The sequence below is a fragment of the Palaemon carinicauda genome, chromosome 19 (assembly GCF_036898095.1).
Source record: "Palaemon carinicauda isolate YSFRI2023 chromosome 19, ASM3689809v2, whole genome shotgun sequence".
Lineage (NCBI taxonomy): Eukaryota > Metazoa > Arthropoda > Malacostraca > Decapoda > Palaemonidae > Palaemon > Palaemon carinicauda.
In genome coordinates, this window is record NC_090743.1 from 87,939,681 (window position 1) to 87,947,180 (window position 7,500).

Consider the following 7,500-nt stretch of genomic DNA (forward strand, 5'->3'; position numbering starts at 1 on the left):
TTTGCCTAGCACGTGGCTGAAATTTTATTTTCTGAAATGCCTACCATTAGCTCGTTGCCATTTTTCATCGAGTGCCCCTTTTTATTTGTTTTGCATTTTTTTGGTTAGTCATGTTACCGTAAGGAATTGGCAAGTAGTGTCGCAAAACTTATATTTTTATAGTGTTGGAAAGTGTTTCTAGATGATCTGGCTACCCATGCCTATCTTTATTTTTAGCCAGATATGGCGTATATATAGGTATGCGTTCGATTTTCCTGCGATTGCTACTTTTTCGTTTTTTCCCATTTCTTTCAAAATTTACTACGTCCTAAGAAACTATCACAGAGTAATGATTCATTTAGATGTTTATTTGTCGGAAAATTTTGTTTACTTCTTTTTTGATTGAATATCATCAAATTTTTTTAGCTAAAATATTATATTGTTTTACAATTTTTTTTTTCGATTTTATTTCCCTTCAAAAAATTTTTTTTGGGTCAGAATTCTAATTTTATAGTCGTAAAATAATCGACAATCATCCAGCAACCCACCATAAAATAATTAGATTAGTAAATAACACCTTGAAATTGACATACCTTCCTACATTTCAGGTGGCAGATTAGGGAGTCTGAGTCAGTGTGGTTGGCGGCCATTTTGTGGACATACCCGAAGCGTAAGTTGCCCTATCTATATATATTCTTGTTCCCTATAGAATTTGTGATATTTTGGTATATTTTTACCTGCATAAATATCATATTATATATTAAATATATGTATTTTTTACGAAATTTCTAAGTACTCAAAAAATTACCTTTAGATATGGCCCCTGATATAAATGTAATTTACAAAATAATGAAGATTTTTTTACATATTTCTATTTTAAGATAACATATGTTTATTCCCTAAAAAAAATAGCCACTTCCTATTTCATTTGGGTACCCAAAAAAATTCATGAAATTTGGACAATTTTTTTTGGCCAAAAAAAGTTACCCTTTTTTTCTCATTTCAGATCTTCACCTCCATGGGTCCGACTTCATCCAAAATACATCAAGATGTGTCCTAAATATCAAGAATCAATTCCTAAAAGGATTTGTGTATACATGTATAAATTTTTTTTTATGAATTTTTATGTAAGGTCTTGTTTTTTTTCTACTTAATATTTTAAAATATTTATAATAAATAGTTTTTCTGCAGATAAGTAGTATTTATCTTCACAGTAGTTTTAAGCATTCATTGAATTTTTTTGGGGTAAAAAAAAGGAGGTTATTGCTAAAACTGATTTTTCAAGAATGTTTTTTTGTGTCGGGGTCGCGCGCGACCGAGTATACCCTTAAAGGGGTGTCCGAGGAGCGTACCTATCCAGGGTTAAATACACAAATAAAATATGTGAACGAAATCATCTAAACTTATATCAGAACAGCTTCTTAAGATAATTGTTGAACATAACACTGTAAGAATGGTCTATACCTATGTCTTGGAAAACTTTTTAATATAATAATTTACATAAATAAAACGGCAGTATGAAAAGTAAAATGCCACTTTCTACAAAAAGAAAACAATTTAATCAGATAGTCCTACCAATATTCACTTATGGATTAAAAATTTGTTAGCTTTAATAAAAGCTCAAAACACAACCTAGTTAAAATTCAAAGAGCAGTAGAGAAAATAATGATTAGATTAACACTGCAGGAAAGAGAAAGGTTTCCATGGGTACGAGGTCAAATCAAGTAGGGGATATTTTAACTGCAAATAAGAAAAGGAACTGGGACTGGTCGGGACACATAATAAGAATGACAGATAATAGATGTACCAGGAAAATCATAGTGGGTCCTTAGATATTGAAAAAGAGTTATCAAAAATTTTTGATTTATATATATATATATATATATATATATATATATATATATATATATATATATATATTTATATATATATGTATATATATATATATATATATATATATATATATATATATATATATATATATATATATATATATATATATATATATATATATATATATATATATATATTATGAAAAACTTACGCGTCATGAATAAAAAATGTATTATAGCTACGGGAACACAAGTGAATGTGGTTTGGAATTAACATTTTCATATTTAAGGACATCGAAAGGCAGCTTACCCATCGATGTAACTAATAATACGATATTTTCAATATATATTTTTTCATACATTTATTTTCTGAACTATAATACAGCAACAAACAAACACACACACATATCGATTCTTAATTCATAGAAAATAGAAATTCATGATTAATTAAAAATTATCCTTTACCCCACGGAATGTATTCTTGGCGTTTTGAACAGATTCGTTTCAATATGAATTCCTTATCAAAATAATTTGTTTCTATTTCGATTTAATGGAAAACTTCCACCATTCAAGTTTAATTTAAACTTGCAAATTCTTTCTTATATCTAGCTATAAAGCATTCTCAAAATATAGTATAATGACTTGTAAATATACAAAGAGCATTAAATGTATATAAAATAGATGTGCTTGAAATTACTAGGCATGATGGTAAAAGGGAAACTAAAATGCGTTGCTTTAAGAAGTTTTTAAAAAATTTTCTTTGCTAAGATGTTATTTGTATCAAGTGTTCGTAAGGTATGACATTGATATTCGAAATATAAGTCAGGTGAAGATACCACTAATATATTTCAGTATATTTTTTGATAATTTAAATAAAATATAAATTGTTTTGAATATTCAAGACCTTACAATTACGTCCAGAAAGAATGATATTCTTTTGTGCTCAAAAACTTCGGTTTCTAATATGAGGCACTCATCTGAGCTCCTTAAAACTGGTTTTAAGAAGTCAATAATGTTGAAACGCAATGTCATCCTTAGGCCAGGGGAATGGCGGTTTATGTTAGGACAGAGTACTCTGCTTCTCCTAAGTCCTGCTATGAATGTGGATGCCATGAGATTCCAGTAATAAAAGTTGTGGCAGGCATAACAACTTCTATTTGTGTTAGATCTACCGAAATCCCGACATGGATGATTCTATCTTTGATAGTCTTCTTACCATTATTACTAAGATACAAGAAGATGATGGAAAGGCATCTTTTGTCTTTGTTGGTGATTTCAATGCTCACCAAAGGGAGTGGCTAAATTCTTTTTCTCTTACTGATTGCCATGGCTTAAGAGCTTACGACTTTGCCTCTGAATCAGACTCTGAGCAAATCATAAGTGAAGCTACTCACAGGTCTGGTAACTGCTTGGACATCATATTACACTGACTCCCCTGGGGTTATAACAAGTAAAGCTGATTCTCCATTTGGGACATCTGATTATGCCTTGATTTCATAGTAGTGAATACTGAGCAGCCTGTCCCTGATGTATCTTACTTGTGTAAGATTTACATGAAATATCAAGCAGACTGGAATTGGATTTTGCGTGATTTTTTTTACATGGAATTGGTCACAGTTGTATAGTAGTGTTGATCCTGTTGTTCCTTTGATGTGAATCTAGTCAACATAATTGATAGGCGTATCCTTTCTCATGTGGTTAGGTACTAAGTAAAGGACAAACCATGGTTTGATGATGATTGTAGATGTGCCAATTTGGAAAAGCAGGAGGTTTATCATCTTTGGAAGGGTAACAGATTAGATTCGACCTGGAGTAACTAAATTCTGCATAGAGCTTTTGCTCAGAGAGTTTTTGCTTCAACTGAGAAGCATTACAATTTAAACATAAAAAGAGACCCTTTCTGGTACAACCCAGGAGAATAAGTAGTGGACTACTCTTAAACCTGCACTCTTTGGTGTAGATGCAACAGTTCCTCCTTTTCTTAAACCAGATGGCTCCGCCACTCACTGCCCAAAGAAAAAGGCAACCCTTTTGGATGACGTGTTTGACAGTAAGCAGAGTAATGAAAAACTCGAACTTCCTCATTCGTTTTCCTGAAGCTAAACTAACTAGTTTAGCTTTTCGATGTCGTGAAATCAAAGCTCTGTTGATGGACCATGATGCTCATGGAGGTGTAGACCCAAATGGTATTTTTCCTTTGTTTTATATAAAGAAGGCTGATTTCTTAGCTCCAAAGTTATCTGTTATTTTGTGTAAGCTAGCAAGAAGAGAAGCTTTTACCATTTGTTGGAGAATTGTTAATGTTACTCCACTATGTAAATGTGTTTGAGGTAGCACAAGTCCAAGGGATTATCACCCAATTTCTATAACTCTAATATCATTTAAATTTTATGAACATCTTATGGCGAAACGTCCTAATAGGTTTGCTTAAGGTAATCAACTGTTCCCTACCTTGCAATTTGGTTTTCGTAAAGGCCTTGGGCCATGTGATACCTTTCTTATAATCTCCAATGCTGTCCAAAAATCTCTTGATTGTGGTCAGGAAGTTCGTAGGATTGGCTTTGATTTTAGTGCTGCCTTTGAGGGTGTTAATCATGAAGCCCTTGTTTTCAAACTCAAACAGTTGGGAGTGGGTGGGTCGTTTCTTAGGATCATTATTGAATTTTCAATAGATCTTAAAGAGTTGTTTTTGATGGACACCATGGTGAATATAGGAATGTGATATATGTTGTTCCTCAGGAGATGTTCTTGGCCCATTACTTTTAATACTATATACACAAGACATGTGGTTTGGCTTAGAAAACAAACTTGTCGCATTTGCTGATGATGGTACTCTCTTTGCATCAATTCCATGGCCTGAATGTAGATCTGGGGTTGCTGAATCCCCCAATAGAGATCTAGTGTATCATGTATATTATGGGGTATGAAGTTGAATCCTAACCAAACTTAAAGTATGATTGTAAGTAGGTTAAGGACAGTGGCTCCTCAACATCAGGATCTTATCATTGATAATTTTTCTTTAACTTTGTATGAATCTTTTAAAGTTTTAGGTGTGATTCTCGACACCAAATTTACTTTTGAGAAATACGTTAGGCCTCTCCCTTCTTCAATTGCTCAAAAAATTTGCTTATTAGGGAAGTCTTTTAAGATGTTCAGTGATTAATCTATCCTGAAGAAGTGTTTTAATTCTTTCATTTTATCTTCTTTTGCGTATTGTTCCCCTGTTTGGTCCTCAGCTGCTGATTCTCATTTTAATTTGTTGGACAGAAACTTACGGTCTATTAAATTTCTTATCAATCTCTGGCACCGTCGTTCAATTAGTTTACTATCCATGTTGCGTAAGATTTATTTTAATTCTGACCAACCTTCACATTCAGATCTTCCCGGACAGTTCAATCCTGTTTGTAATATTAGGCATGCAGTTGAATCTAATAAGCAGGCGTTCTTCATCATGCGATTCAATACTACAGAGTATTCTAGAAGTTTTATTCCAGCTGTGACCAAGTTGTGGAATGATCTTCCTAATCGGGTAGTTGAATCAGTGGAACTTCAATAGTTCAAACTTGCAGCAAAAGTGTTCATTTTGAACAGGTTGATATGAGTCATTTTATAGTTTATATATGAAATATCTGTTTTAATGTTGTTATAGTTTTTAAAATATTTTAATTGATCATCACATCTTATATCGTTTATTTATTTCCTTATTTCCTTTCCTCACTGGTCTATTTTTCCCTGTTGGGGCCCTTGGCCTTATAGTATGTTGCTTTTCCAACTAGGGTTGAAGCTTAGATAGTAATAATAATAATAATAATAATAATACTACTAATAATAATAATAATAATGATAATAATACAGTTTTGTCTATATTTGTTTTAATCATATGAAAGAGTAAGCATAAAAATAAACAGTATAAGGAGATTGAATTATCTCAAGAAACAACTGGGTTAATCTTCTCAACAACAAAAAATCATTATTCACAACTCATAGCTTTACAAAAAAGACCACGATAAAAAGACTTCCTATCTCAAAAGAATACTCCCAACTTCTTCGTATTTGAGAGGTTTTCTTCCCAATATTTCAAGGATCATAAGTGAAGTAGGATTTTCCACCAAGAAATATTGGAAGAACAGTTTTTTTTATTTTTTTCTCAGAAATTCCTTGTGTTGATTCAGCAGAAGAAAAGGTTGAGAGTCGGTAGACCCAATCCAATTTAAGCCGGTCTTCCGTTTCTGGTTCATTTTGGATTTATACAAATCCTATTAGTGTTAACTGTCTACTTTTACCAGTATCTCTAAAGCAGTTTCTTTTCTTCATATTCCTGGAATTCAGGAATTTTCCATTAATAATTTTCAACATATAAATGCCATCTCACATTAAAATGTTACACCAAAATTATTGATAAGAAGACCGGTATGTGACTTAGAGAGAGAGAGAGAGAGAGAGAGAGAGAGAGAGAGAGAGAGAGAGAGAGAGAGAGAGAGAGAGAGAGAGAGAGAGAAATTATCTTTCCAGTCACAAATATATCATTCATTTTATTGTGGCTTTGTATTCTTTGAGATTTAACATGAAATTTTAGATCTTGGTTCCAGTCCCCCCCCCCCCTCTCTCTCTCTCTCTCCTCTCTCTCTCTCTCTCTCTCCTCTCTCTCTCTCTCTCTCTCTCTCTCTCTCTCTCTTCATATTGAAAAAGCGTTGGTTAACAATGGAAAACATAAGGCGGATGGAATAATATATAATTGTATACAGTTAATTGTTTTAGGGAGCAATTTAAAATATGAGTAATGATGAGCACAACATTACAATACTGAATAGATTCAATACTTTCCTTGGCATGGGAATTATTGCTCCTGTCACATCTAGCACCAGGCACCAAACTCCAGTTCCCAAGTAGGTTTTAAGTTTCAAAGACCTGGTTGTAAAATCAGATATAACTTTCTGCGTCTTCAAAACAGGTGGCAATGCCACTTCCTTTTCTCAATGCGAATCTGTATCATTTGAAATTTAAGGCCACATTGAGAAAAAGAAACTTGCTCTGTAAAGAAACCTTAACTCTGCAGTCACCCCAACCTAGATGGTCAGACATGTTGCAGGGTATCTGTCCGGAGGAACATCCAGGACAATCGTCTCTCATTCATAATTCTGCTAATGATAGACATGAACTCCGGTTGCATAAGCTGTATCTTTTCAATACTAAAATTTTTGTGTGCAAAAGTCAAGTGTCATGATGTAATACCAGTAATTGCATTTGAAGAGCCTCTATGCTAAAAAACCGAGACCGTTGTCACAATTGAGTCATCTGAGAGTGATCTGCATTGCTTTGTCTTACGTATTCGCGGCTTCCACAATGAGATGAACAACATAATGTCTTCTTCTGGCTTTCGGTAGCTACTTGAGATAGTGTATGCTTCCAATGAAGTTTTTCGCATATTCAGTGGAAAAACTGTAGCCAGATTAGTCCAGGGGTCAACTACTTGTGCACTGTGCCGCAAATACCTTAGTAGCAGAAAACCCTTTCAACACACCAATACCAGACATCAGATGATACAGCTCAAATAATGCAAGATTAAGATATTCCACTGTCTCATTCTGGCACATTTGGTTCTGATATTATGAAAATGGAGCATGATGACGAAACACCCTGTGGCGGGATGTTACAAAAACAACCCCCACACCCTTGAATCACACTAAAC